Source organism: Heterocephalus glaber, unplaced genomic scaffold, assembly GCF_053883595.1.
Source record: "Heterocephalus glaber isolate CG9 unplaced genomic scaffold, H.glaber_assembly_v1.0 deba00001532, whole genome shotgun sequence".
Lineage (NCBI taxonomy): Eukaryota > Metazoa > Chordata > Mammalia > Rodentia > Bathyergidae > Heterocephalus > Heterocephalus glaber.
Window position 1 is genome coordinate 20423604 of NW_028258330.1, and position 14869 is coordinate 20438472.

The 14869-nt window shown below is 38.3% G+C and overlaps 1 long non-coding RNA gene across 1 annotated transcript in view; it reads left to right on the forward strand.

Moving 5' to 3' along the window:
- The first annotated feature begins 13578 nt into the window (after positions 1 to 13578).
- Positions 13579 to 14869, forward strand: part of LOC147824686 (uncharacterized) — a 104359-nt gene continuing 103068 nt past the window's right edge. Inside the window, exon 1 of the long non-coding RNA XR_015441994.1 lies at positions 13579 to 13900. This is a non-coding gene — a long non-coding RNA (uncharacterized LOC147824686). The remainder of the gene's footprint in view (positions 13901 to 14869) is intronic.

A 14869-nucleotide genomic window follows, 5' to 3' on the forward strand; every position in this document is an offset into this window, starting at 1 on the left:
CTGTTTAACCTTCTAAGAAGTTCCACACTTGCTTCAAGATGTGTAAGACATCCTAACTAATTTTCTGTTTGGGGGAAGCTTAGGAAGCCAGGAGGATGGGCTGAAGATAAACACAAACAAAAACGCTTGGTTTGCACAGTCATCTTTGCCATTCATTAGTCCCATAATCTTCACCTAGTTACTTGACTGATAAGCCTCCATTGCCTTTTCTGTAAACCAGGCAGCATAACACACAGTCTACTTACCACACAAGATCCAGGGAAACGGTGTTGTAAAAGCACTTTGTAAAGCTGAAGGCCACGTGCTAATGTTGGGGATTCTTTTTCAGTGCTTGTTACCTGAACTTGCATTAGCAATTGCAATGTCTTTTGTCTCTGTGGATGACAATAACTAGTTCCTGTCTTGGGCTGCAACCAGAAGTGATGGTATCTGATATTCTGATCATTATCTATTTAATAAGTTTCCAACACTTCTGTTTTCCTCGTCATTCTCTCTCCTAAATACCTGTGTAGAATCATTTTCCCAGCACAGAAATAGAAAACTGACTTCTCCTCATAGCCCAGCTGTGTGGAGTGGCAAAAGTCCCCAAATTCATAGCCAGTGTAAATCCATTTTCTCTTTGTGTTTAAGCTGCAGTCATCCTAAGTCATGGACATCTGTGAGCTAATGAATGTGACTCTATTTCCAAGCCTAATGACAGTGTGAAGTCTTAGTGCTACTCCTTGCAATGCCTCCTAGACATCTTCCCACAGTTAAATCTACCAATGGATGGCATCAATTAGTTAGCACAAATAATGCTCTTGGAATTTATGAATAATTTTATTAGTTATTCCTTAGAACCTCCTTAAGAGGATGACCAATTAAACACTGGTGGAGAAACCAAGTTCAGGGAGACACCTTGAGCATGATAAATCACTGTTTCTTTGGCCAAGATTTGTGTGATGAATTCCTCTAGCAAAATCCTACAGGGTTGACTGGTTTTGACATTAGTAATAAAGAGACTGTGAGAACTCTATCCACACAATCAATGAAAGTGATTGGTGCTGGGAGCCTCTCAAGACTTCATCAATAATCAAATCATTTCCAGAGACATTTTCTTCTGGCTGCTGCAAACATTTTTCTCCTTCTTCAATGGGTATCTTTTTTTTGGCGGGGGGGGTACCAGGGATTGAACTTGGGACCTTGCGCTTGTGAGGCAGGAGGCAGAAACACTGAGCTAAATCCCTGGCCCCTTCAATGGGTATCTTAATCTTCTCCAAGACTGGACAGAGTCTGAGACCCAAAGCAGGGAAGTGACTTGCTCTCATTCAGTTAGTCACTCAGTTAGTTGGCTGCAGAGCTGAGACCCCAGACTTTGATGTAGAGTAGATGCTCCATAGATGTCTGGTGAATGAATGGTTGAATGAACCCAAACCTAGTGCTCATTCCCCCACCCGCTATATTCTACAAGAAGCCATTTGGATTCCAGTCATGTTTCTACTCTTCTGAGCTGAAGTTACTTTATTTTTTGGTACCAGGGATCAAACTCAGGTCCTTAGCTTGCAAAACAGGTGGTGGAACCACTGAGCTAAATCCCCGGCCCTGAAATTACTTTCTTCAAGCCTTATGAAGTTCTAGTCCTGCACTGAGTGTGACAGTCATGAGCCATCTGTGGCTAAAAAGCACTTGGTATGCAGCTGATCCACATGAAAATAAACTATAAGTCAACCTCAGATTTTGAAGGTTTATGATGACAAAAAAGGAACAATCTCTCATTAGTATGTTTTATATTGACTATATGTTGAATTGGTAACAGTTTAGATATACTAGGTTAAGTAAAATAAAATATTAAAATTAATTACACTTTTAAAATTTTATTTGTACTTTTTAGATTTACGTAATGATAACATTCATCATGGGGAATTTGTACTTGCATATGATATATCTTGCTTCTTCTTTTTTTCCCATTCCTCTCCCCTCCCCTCAACCCCTCTTCCCCTCCTTATTTACAAAAGTTTTGTTTACATTTTTTCCTTCTATTCTTTTTTTCTTGTCCTTTCTTTCCTTTTTTCCTCCATCCTCCCTTGTTTCTTTTCTCATTTGAACATTTTCTCCCCATTTCCCAATATTTATACACACTTTGGTCCTTATTTACATTTTGGGTTTCTCACACCAGAGGAACAATTAATTGCACTTAAAAAAATTTTTTGTTGTTTTTTTGAGACAAGGTCTCTCTATGTAGTTCAGGCTGGCCTTGAATTCACTATGTAGCCCAGATAGCCTTGAATTTGTAGTGATCCTCCTGCCTCAGCCTCCTGAGTGCTGGGCTTACAGACATGTTGCAACACACTTGGCTACCTATTGAATTTTAACCTTTTAAAAATTTTTACTAGGGCTGGGGATTTAGCTCAGTGATTCTATCGCCTGCCTCACAAGCACAAGGTCCCGAGTTCGATCCCTATTACCAAAAAAAATTTTTTTTTACTAGTACATGTTTGCAATACATAATAGTTATATTAATTGTGGGGAAATGTACATGTATATAACACATCTTAATTCTTTTTACATCTCATTATTAAATTTTCTATAAAAATAATTTCTTCAAGTTAGCCAAGAACCCCAAAAATAATGGCAAAGAGAATAATTTTCTTTTCAACAAAAAAGAAACATCCTTCTCCCTTCCCTTTATCATAATCCTTTCCCCAAAGTTTCAGTCACAGTCTCCTCAGTCACAGAATTGAAAAGCTGTGAAATCTGCTGAGGTGTGGGTAGCTGAGGGTGGGGCAGCTGGGCAGCTGGCTGAGGAATTGAAACATCTAATCAGAGTCACTGCCATCCTAGTCCCCACAGGCACAGAAGTAACATGTGAGATGGAGAAGTACTTTTATAGTATACTTCTGGTGAACTAGTTTTAATAAAAATAATTACCATATACCTGACATTTTACAGGATTTTGCTATTTATAAACTACTTTCATATATATGTGGTGTGATCAAAAACTATGGTGACCTCTCTCAGGCTCCCTGATGAAAACTGAAGCCCACTGGAAAAGTGAGGAGAATTTCTGCAATAAAGGCACACCAGATCACTGTGCTTGGTATGTTGGAGGGATCATCACCTGTCATCAGAACCTGGACTATCTTCAGGGGAAAGGCAGCTGGAACCTGCAGTAGAACCTTGCAGAGTTCAACCCTGCAGGAGGACAGGGAGCTCAACTTGGGACTTGCAGCCAGAAATCTGCCTGACTCTCATGAGTCTGTGACTGGCTTACTGAGACTCATTGACTTATAAGTAACTACACACTGCTTCCCACATTGTGTATTGTGACAGCAGAGACATACCCTGAAGGAGGCCCTTCATTTTTATCTTTTATTTGTTATTTTCAAAATTACCATTTTTTTGCTCTTATTTTTAATTTTTTATTCTTTGCTACTCTTTTAAAATTTTTATTTTTCTATTTTTTTCTTTCTTTTATCATTTCTTTCTCTCTCTCTCTCTCTGCCTCACTCCCTTGCTGTCCCACATTGTTCTTCATCTCCCTTTGTGTTCCTGTTCTGTCCCTAATTCATATTTCTTCTTTATCTTTCTTTCCTTCTCTTTCCTTCTCTTGGCTGTGCCATCTGGCCTCACTGCTAACCTTCCCTTATCCTGATACTTGCCTATTCCTCCCTCCCCAACTCCTTCTAACTCCCCATCCTGAAGGGTAAAGTTGCTATACTGAAGAGTTTATTCACTATAAACATATGTTGGGTTGGTCCTTGGTTTTGATTGAATTCACAGTTAAAGGTGACAGATTAATAACTACCACAAATTATCATTTTCTAAGAGGTACTTGATTCTGTTGTGTTGCTGATTGTATCACTTGGGCTAAGGTGTTGTGATTGATCTAATCAGTTGTCCTTCCTGGTATAATGAAAATGAGACAGCCTCAGAGCCATTAGAGACTCAAAACCTAAAGACCAGCTATATCTGGAAGACACCTCTGAGAAGCAATCATTCTGTAAGTGTTCTAAATACATCAACAAAGATATTTACAATAAGCAGCTTCAAAATATCAATCCAGGAATTACACCAAGGACAATGTCAAAAACAAAAATGAGAAGACATTTAGGTAAGGCACAAACTCAGACTTTCATCCCACAAAAGGCAAATTCTGGGGGAAATGAGGTGGAAAAGTCTGATGATCAACCACCTGGACACCCTGAACTGATAGCACAGGAAGTAACAAAACAGATGAATGAGGCTCTAGCAAAATTCAAAACAGAAATAATTTCCCAGATAACTACAGAGATGGTGAGCAGAGTGAAAGAGATGATTAGAGGCCCTAGAACAGAAACAGATAAAAACTAGATGAGCTCAGAATCATGCTGGAAGCCATGAATGCCCAGAACAAGAAAGAAATGGAAACCATGATTGCCCAACATAAGAAAGAAATGAAATCCATGAAACCGATTCAAACAGATATTCAGGAGATTAAAAACTCCATTGAATGCATGTAGAGCAGATTAAGGGAATCTGAAGATAGAATATCAGATATAGAAGATAGGATTGCAGTTAAGGACCATGAAAACAGAGATCTCTTCAAAATAGTAAGGGTCCATGAGAAATCAATCCAGCAGCTGCTAGATGATGCAAAGAAAAATATCATAAGACTGATAGGAGTCCATGAAAAAACAGGAGAAAGTTCAATTGACATAAAAAAACCTGTTCACAGAAGTAACAGTAGAAAACTTCCCAGACAGAGGTGGAGAATTGGACATACAGATAAGTGAGGCATATAAAACTCCAACTAGCCACGATAAAAAAAAAACTACACCTAGACATATAATAGTCAAGATCCCAGAAACCAAAGAGAAGAACAAAATCCTACAGGCAATTAGAGAAAAGAAACAAATCACCTATAAAGGAAAGCCCATCAGAATCACGACAGACTTCTCAACACAAACCCTCCAATCAAGGAGAGCCTGGGGTGAAGTATTTGAAGCCCTAAAAGAAAATAACTTCCAGCCTAGACCGTTGTATTCTGCCAAATTATCTTTCAAAATTGATGGGGAAATTAGATACTTCTATGACAAAGAACACCTGAGAAATTTCATGAACACCAAACCAGCACTCCAAACAATTCTAAGCAATATCCGAGAAAAAGACAATGAAGGTCACAACTCCATGAGGCCCAAGAGAGGGAAGCCACCAGGCAAGGTAAGAAACTAAAGGGAAAGGGGGAAAAAATAAGAAATAAAAGAGCCAACAACAGCAAAACATCATAACAAGGATGACTCAATATCTATCAATTATAACTCTCAATGTTAATGGCCTCAATTCACCAATCAAAAGAAATAGACTGACAGAATGGATTAAGAAGCAAAATCCAGCAATATGCTGTATACAAGAAACACACCTAACTCAAAAAAAAATTCATAGACTGAAAGTAAAAGGATGGAAAATAGCTCTCCATGTGACAGGAACCCAGGAGAAAGCAGGGGTAGCAATCTTATTTGCATAAAAAGTAGATTTCAAACCAAAAGTAATTAAGAGAGACAAAGATGGTCACTACATCCTTGGGAAGGGAAGAATCCAAGAGGAAGAGATGACAATCCTAAATATATATGCACCAAATACAAAAGCCCCCAACTATACAAAACAAATATTAATGGACATGAAAAATTAAATAAGCACTAATACAGTTGTAGTGCCGGACTTCCATACCCCATTATCACAAATAGACAGATCATCTAGATAAAAAATTAACAACAAAATTTTAGAACTGAGCCAAGCTATTGAACAAATGGACTTAATAGATGTTTATAGAGTGTTCCACCCCACAAAATCAGAATACACATTCTTTTTGGCCATACACAGGTCATTCTCCAAAATAGACCACATTCTAGCTCATAGGACATGTCTAAGTCAATGTAAAAGAATTGAAGTTAGCCCCTGTATATTATCAGACCATAGTGCAATAAAATTGGAGGTCAAATAACATAAGAAACTGCAAAACTCCCACAAACACCTGGAAATTGAATAACACCCTCCTGAACAACCAATGGGTCACAGAGGAAATTAAAAAAGAAACTAGACAGTTTCTACAAGTATATGATAATGCCAGTACAACATGCAGGAATATATGGGACACAAGGAAAGCGGTTCTAAGCGGGAAATTCATAGCAGTGAATGCCCGTATTAGGAAAACAGAGATAACTCAGATAAATAACCTAATGCAGAACCTCAAGCTCCTTGAAAAAGAAGAGCATAACAAACCCAAAGCTCGTGCAAGAAAGGAAATTATAAAGATCAGAGCCAAAATCAATGCAATGGAGACTAAGAGAATGATACAAAAAATTAATGAATCAAAGAGTTGGTTTTTCAAAAGAATAAATAAAATTGATAAACTTTTAGCCAACCTTATCCAAAAAAAGGAAAGAAAAGGCTCAAATCTATGCAATTAAGAACAAAAAAGGTGAAGTCACAACAGACCCAGCGGAAATTCAGAGGATCATCAATACCTACTTTAAGAACCTGTACTCTAATACAATGGAAAACACAGAAGAAATGGACAGATTCCTAGATACATATGAATTGACAAAGTTAAATGAAGAAGATATAGAAATTCTAAACACCCCAATAACAATGAGTGAAATTGAAAACATAATTAAAAATTTACCAACAAAGAAAAGCCCAGGTCCTGATGGGTTCACTGCTGAAATCTACAAGACATTTAAAGAAGAACTATTGCCATTACTCTTTAAACTCATTAAGGAAATTGAAAGGGAAGCAAGGCTTCCAAATTCATTCCTGGAAGCAAGTGTTACTTTGATTCCAAAACCAGGGAAAGACCCAACCCAAAGAGAGAACTACAGACCAATCTCCCTAATGAACATAGATGCAAAAATCCTCAACAAGATACTGGCAAACAGAATACAGATTGTCATCAAGAAGATCATACACCCTGACCAAATCAGATTTATCCTAGGGATGTAAGGATGGCTCAAGATTCATAAATCAATAAATGTAATACACTACATTAACAGAGTCAAGGACAAAAACCATATGATCATCTCAATAGAGGCAGAAAAGGCATTTGACAAAATCCAACACCCATTCATGGTAAGAATGCTACAGAAAATTGGAATAGAAGGTCTTTATTTCAAACTGATTAAGGTTATTTATGAAAAACCAACAGCCAACGTCATACTAAATGGTCAAAAACTGAAAACTTTCACGCTAAAATCAGGAACAAGACAAGGATGTCCACTATCACCACTCCTGTTCAATATAGTTTTGGAAACATTAGCCACAGCAATTAGAAAAGAGAAAGAAATAAAAGGAATAAAGATAGGAAAGGAAGAAGTTAAATTGTCATTATTTGCTGATGATATGATACTTTCCATAGAAGACCCAAAAAACTCGGCCAAAAGACTTCTAGACCTAATTGACAGATTCAGTAGAGTAGCTGGATATAAGGTCAACACTCAAAAAACAATAGTCTTCTTATACATAAATAGCAGACTCACTGAGAGAGAAATTTGGGAAACAATTCCTTTTACAATAGCATCCAAAAAAAAAAAAAGAAATATCTAAAAACTATGGTGAATGCTTAAGTTAAAATTTATTACAGTAAAAGACACATTAATCCCTCTCAGAATACTCCCCTTTATTTCAAACACACTTAGCTCATCATTCCTGTTGCTTTCTCAAACAGTTCTGGAAGTCCTTTTTTGTGAGTGTCTTCAGTTCCACTGCTTCAAAGTCCTAAATTAATTCAAAATCTTTACCTTTCATGGTCATTTTGACTTTGAGGACGAGCCAGGAGTCATACAATGCCAGAACTGGTTAATAAGGCTAGTGAGGAGACACTGTAATGTTTTTATGAGCCTGCTTTCCTGTTGGAAAGCACTGGGCAGCAACATTCACTGTATTTTTGATCATACTTTATAGAGACACTTACCAAAGATTCGATCCCCAGTCCCTCTCCTGCACCTCAGGCAATGTGTTTCTCTTTTCTGGAGATACTAAAGTTACCAGTTTCTAAAGCACTTTAAATTCTATTTTATGCATTTTCAAATGTATTCCTTTTTAAAAGACACAAATGGTAACCTATTATAGATATTATTCTTCATTTGTTTTGCAAACTGAGTACATATCTTGAAGATATTGCTCCATGGTTTATTACAGTTTTTGTCATTTCTAATATTACTATAGTTAAAGATCACCAGATAGCTGAACAATGGCTTTTTTTGTGTAAGTGTAGGCAGACATACATGGCCCTCTGTACAGAGAACTACAAACTCGGGGAAGATCTGATTTTCTCTATCTCCCCTGTTTAATGACCTTTAAGCTCAAGGACAGCATTCTCTGTGGTTTCCTAGACTTGCTCAGTGACACTTCCTGCTTCGTTGTGGGTGCTTTCTTTATATCACAGCTCTCCTCACTCTTCCCAGCAGCTTGTTGAGCTCCTCTAGGGAAAGGGCCTGGCCTTTGTGTTTAGGCCCAGGGCTCTCAAGTTCTGCTGAATGCAGAATCAGTGTGGAAAGAGGTCAGAGAGGCAAATACATTTCATGTGTTTGATTGATTTGATAAGAACCAAATTTACAAAGTAGATTTGGAAATTAAAGATAAGACCTGCAAAGAGAAGAAAATAACAGAGGTCCTTGGAAATCCTGGCCACCTTGGAATCCTAATGGTGGTGTTTTTTTTTCGTCTAAAATGTGAAATCATGATTTTTCTTCTCATACTAGAGCCATCTCTATTGCTGTTACAAGGAAACTTTTCATATGTGGGGTGTGTGTGTGTGTGTGTGTGTGTGTGTGTGTGTGTGTGTTACTGGTGATTGAACCCAGGGCTTTTGCACTAATGTACATCCCCAGGTCTTCTTTCTTATTTTTTTAAATCTTATTACAAGGTCTGCCTAAGTTGCTAAGTTGCCCTGACTGGGTTCATACTTGCAATTTGCCTGTCTCAACTTCTAAGAATGCTGAGCCAGGTGTATGTGAAACCATTTCTGGACACAAGGAAACTCTTAAAGCTATCATGCTTTTCTAAAAGCCAATTTATAGAAAATATTCTGAATTAGGATACATCTTTCACAAGTCTCTGCATTCTGTTCTGATTCACTAGGAATAAATGACCTTGAACACAAAACCCCCTTCCTATATCTGGGAGCTACTATATCTGTTATGATACTCTGAAAACTTAGGCAGCTCAGCCAAAGTTTACTTCTCATCTCTAGGTCACTACTTAAAACCCAATTACAAAAATGAAGAGGACTTTATGCTTAAGCCCTGCATACCATGAGCTCTTCTGTGATACTTTCTAAATCAGAGTTAAGCAGTCATAGAAGAAGCTCGCTATGATGGTATGAATACACAAGGGATAATTGAACAATATTGTTTATGTTTAAATAAAAAATTTATTAGAGTAAAAGACACATAGCCATTAACCTCCCTCAAAATATTCCTTCTCATTATTTTGGACACATGTATCCCATCATTCTTGCCACCTCCTGAAGCAGTTCTGGAAGTCCCCTCTGCCACATGCCATCCAACAGAAGGGCAGCCTCATAAAAACATTACAGTGTGTCTTCATTCACCTTTTTCACTAGATCTGGTACTGTGTGATCTCTGGCTGCTTCTGAAAGTCAAAATTACCATAAAAGGTAAATATTTTGAATCAGTTCAGGACATTGAGGAAGCCATGACACTGTAACTAAAGGCACTTATGGATAAACTAAAACAAACTAATTGTTCTTATATTTCTGGGTTATGATAGCCCAACAACAGGCTTAAACAGGGAGCAGGGGGAGGTAAGTAATAATAATATCAATAATAATCCCTCCCTTAAATCTATGTATAGCAGATACATGTGGTAAAACAAAATCCTACTTTGGAAAGACTACCCTTCACCTTCATCCAGAAGTGTTTAAAATGCTCAGCTCTTGCTTAGGCCATTGTGTGCCAGTGTTGATGGAGAAGTCAATCTAATCTCCTGCATAGAATGAGAAAAAATCCACCTATTTTACAAGTTACCAAAGTCTAGAGAGACTGAAGGAGATTGCAGATAGAGATGTCAGCCACAGAGAAGATTCCTTCAACAACACTATCAGATGAGGCCTCTGATTCTCTCACTTTGGTGATGAGGAACATTTTCCACCCTAGTCCCTAGAAGATCAGAAGTTCCAAGGGAAAACAGCAATCTATGAACTCTCTTAACTGGCATCCTATCAATACCAAATGAAGTAATGGGTGGATAAGGGCTTTATACCACATAAAACACTGTAATGACACCATTACCTCCCTGCCTACATGGCCATACACACCTTTCTACCTGCATGATTCAAGCTTGTCCTTCACAGCTTGCCATCTCCTTGGGGAAGACTTCCAGGACTGAATGGCAGGGTTTAATGGCCCTGCTCTGGGCTTCTGAGTCTCCCACCCCACACTGATTGCTCTTTCCTGTCTGCTGCTTCCTGCCATTTGGAGGCCAAAGGGCAAATCTACAGCTCTGCTGTTTGCACCTCACAAGAGGTGTGGTTTCTGGCCTCAGGGTGAATGTGCAGTAAGTGTTGACAGATACTGATGATATTGAAGCCATTATTTAGAGCAGAGGCTTCTATTTCATGAAGCCTTTCACAAAGTTTTCCTCCATGTCTTGACCAGATGTAATCTGAGTGTTTTCTATCACCTTGTTTTGCAGGACTTGTTGCAAGACGTGTCACCCCTGGGAATGCGGAGCGTAATGCCCTTGCTGGGGCTATGAGGAGCCCAGTAGTGAGAAGATGCTTTGAGGGATTGAAGGAAAGGAGCTAGCAGAGGGAAAAGCTAGAACTCCTGCCTTACTTCCCTGACCTCCTTTTCCTGTGACACCAGGAACATATTTTTGAGATGGAGTCAGAATTAGCTCTCAGCCAAGGACTTCCCTCCTGCCCTGCTCCTTTGCCAGGTTGATCTTTTAGCCTGAGACAACAGTTCTTCCCATTGGCTTCCTATGGGGAACACAGACCTATGTGACTGCCCATCATCTTCTAAACAGTGGCTCTTGCCCTAGGGTCACTAGAGAACATGCAGTGACACTTCTCTGTGGTTCCACTCCAGAATTCTGATTTGCTTGAAGTGTTACCAAGTGTTGTAGGGACCAGAAGTGTTTTCCAGGCTCTTATTGTCCCATTCAATCAATTGGTCAGAATAACTGGTGAAAGTAAAAGATTAATATTTATTTTAGGGCAAAAAAAGAAGAAAAGAAAAGAAAAAGTGTGCTTTGAAGGAAAAAGAGCAGATATACACTGCACACAGAACGGGCCACCAAAAAGGACAAGAAGGCAGTAGTGGTGAAGCCATGGCTGCCATCTTATTATATCTTCTTTCTGACATTAGATCCAGGCTGTCCTGCTTGATCTCATGCTAGAAGATTGATATCAGGTGCCAGGCTCTGGAGCTGCTGTTCTGCATCTGTGATCAGCAAGTCTCTGCAGCTGGCAGGTCAATTGCTCAGCCACGTTGCCATACCCTAGTCTCCTGCCTCAAAAGTGTCATGGGGTTGGTGTCTCCCCCAACTGATGTAAGTTACAGCTGGGACCACATTAGAGGAGAAAAACATATCATTTAAAGAGTCAAACTAAATGGCTTGCAGAATGCTTCTAGGTTACAATCCTGTGTTTTCACGCTCATTCCCTTCTCCACAGACATGCAGAATCTTAGATGCTGATGCTCAAATGGCTCTTAGAGGTAATGTAGCCCAGCTCCCTCATCTTCAAAATGGGAAAATGAGACCCAGAGAAGATATGTGGGGTGGCAGGACTAGGATTTGAATCCAGGTTTCCTAAACCAGGGTTCTTTTCACTATATTGGGTCTTCCTACCCAAAAACAAGGGATGCCTTTCCATTTTCAATATCCTCTTTGATCTCTCTTTTCAGAGTGCTGTAGTTTTCAGAGTAGAGGTCTTTTATAACCTTCATTAGATTGATTAATAGGTATTTCATTTTTTGGATGCCATTGTGAAAGGAGTTGTTTCTTTCTTTTTTTTCTTAAACTCTTTTATTGGTACATTTTAGGTATACAACACAATTACATTTCTCATTGGGAATTGTACCTTTACATAATGCATCTTGGTTCTTATTTTTTCCCCATTCCTAGCCCTCCCTTCACCCCCTCCACCCTTCCCTATTTACAAAGACTTTATTTCCATTTTTTCCATTTCTCATCATTTTTCCTTTCCCTTCTTTCCTTTCCCCTGCCCCTCCCACTACCCCTACTCCTTTGGACCTTTTCTTCCTATTTTACATTATCGGTTATTCATTCTAATCATTGGTACATTTTAGGTATACAATATAATGACATTCATCATTGGAAATTTGCACCTTTACATAGTCTCTCTTGGTTCTTATTTTTCACCCTTGCCCAGCCCTCCTTTCAACCCTTCCATTCCTCCCTATTTACAAAGATTTTGTTCCTATTTTTCCATTTTCTCATATTAATTCCATTCCCTTCTTTCCTTTCCCCTACCCCTTCCACTTCCTTCCCCTTTGCCCCTCTTCTTCCTATTTCACATTACCTATTATATGTTTTAGTCCTTATTTACACTTTCAGTTTCTCACACCAGAAAAACTATTCGGTATTTATACATGTGTGTCCTATTTATTTCACTTAAGAGTATCGCCTCAATGTGCATCCATTTAGCCATAAATGTCTCTAATTTCTCATTTTTTTATGGCTGAGTAATACTCCATTTTATAAAAGAACCACATTTTCTTTATCCAGTCTCCAGTTGATGGGTATTTGGGCTGTTTCCAAGTTTTAGCTATCACAAACTGTGTTGCTATGAACAAGGGTGCACATATATCATTGTGGTATGATTCTTTTAATTCTTTGGGGAAGATCCCCAGCAGTGGAATAGCGGGGTCAAATGGGACTTCCAGTCCTAGTTCTTTGAGGTATCTTGAAAGGAGTTGTTTCTCCAGTTCCTCTCTCAATGAGTCTGTTGTTTGTGTACAGAAAAGCTATTGATTTTTTGTGTGTTGACCTTATATCCAGCTACTCTCCTGAATTTGGTTAAGTCAGAAGACTTTTGGTGGAGTTCTTGGGGTCTTCTATACAGAGTATTATACATCTGTAATTTGACTTCTTCATTCCCTATCTTTATTCCCTTATTTCTTTCTCTTGTCTAATTGCTGTAGCTAATATTTTCAGAACTATATTGAACAGGAGTGGTGATAGTGAACATCCTTGTCTTGTTCCTGATTTTAGCGTGAAAGATTTCAGTTTTTGACCACTTAGTATGATGTTGGCTGTTGGTTTTTCATAGATGGCTTTTTGGGCTGGGGATTTAGCTCAGTGGTTTTGCTGCCTGCTGTGCAAGTGCAAGGACCAGAGTTCGATCCCTGGTACCAAAAAAACCCCCAAAATAAAAAACAAAACAAAACAAAAATAGATGGCTTTTTTCAGTTTGAGATTCAGACCATCTATTCCAACTTTCTGTAGGGTTTTTAATCACGAATGGGTGTTGGATTTTGTCAAATGGCTTTTCTGCATCTATTAAGATGATCATATGGTTTTGTCCTTGAGTCTGTTAATGCAGTGCATTACATTTATTGATTTGGGTATGTTGAACCATCCCTGCATCCCTGGGATGAATCCCACTTTGTCAGGGTGTATGATCTTCTGATGATCTTCTACATTCTGTTTGCCAGTATCTTATTGAGGAAGTTTGCATCTATATTCGTTAGGGAAATTGGCCTATAGTTCTCTTTCTCGGTTGGGTCTTTCTCTGCTTTGGGGATCAAGGTGATGCTTGCTTCCAGGAATAAATTTGAGAGTATTGCTTCCCTTTCAATTTCACTGAAGAGTTAAAACAGTCGTGGCAATAGTTCTTCTCTAAATGACTTATAGAATTCATCAGTGAAGCCATCAGGACCTGAGTTTTTCTTTGTTGGTAAGTTTTTAATTATGTTTTCAATTTCATTGATTGATATTAGTTGTTTAGAATTTTTAGGCCTTCTTCATTCAACTTTGGAAATTCATATGTATCTAGGAATCTGTCCATTTCTTCTGTGTTTTCCATCTTATTGACATATAGGTTTTCAAAGTAGACATTGATGATTCCTCTGGATTTCTGCTGGGTCTGTTGTAATTTCACCCATTTCATTTTTAATTGCATGGATTTGGGCCCTTTCTGTCCTTTTTTTCTTGATAAGGTTAGCTAAGGGTTTGTCAATTTTGTTCTTTCTTTCAAAGAAGCAGCTCTTTGCTTCACTGATTTTTTTGTATCATTCTCTTAGTCTCCATTGCATTGATTTCTGCTCTGATCTTTATAATTTCCTCCCTTGTATGTGCTTTGGGTTTGACTTACTCTTCTTTTTTTGGGGGGGGGTGCCCAGATTGAACTTGGGACCTTGTGCTTGTGAGGCAGCCAGTGGAACCACTGAGTTAAATCCCCGGTCCTTGCTCTTCTTTTTCTAGAAGCTTGAGGTTCAGCATTACATTGTTTATTTGAGCTAGCTCTGTTTTCCTAATATGGGTATTCACTGCTATGAATTTCCCTTGTAAGACTGCTTTCATTGTGTCCCATAAATTCCAATATGTTGTATTGGCATTGTTGTTTAATTGTAGAAATTGTATAATTTCTTCTTTAATTTTCTCTGTGACCCATTGGTTGTTCAGGAGGGTGTTGCTCAATTTTCATGTGTTTATGAAGTTCTTGGGGTTTCTTTTGCTATTGATCTTCAATTTCATTGCAGTATAATCTGATAATATACAGGGGATAACTTCAATTTCTTTGCATTTACTTAAACATGTTCTATGAACAAGTATGTTGTCTATTTTGGAGAATGACCTGTGTGCACCTGAAAAGAATATGTTTTCTGATTTTGTGGGGTAAACGCTCTGTAAATATCTGTTAAAT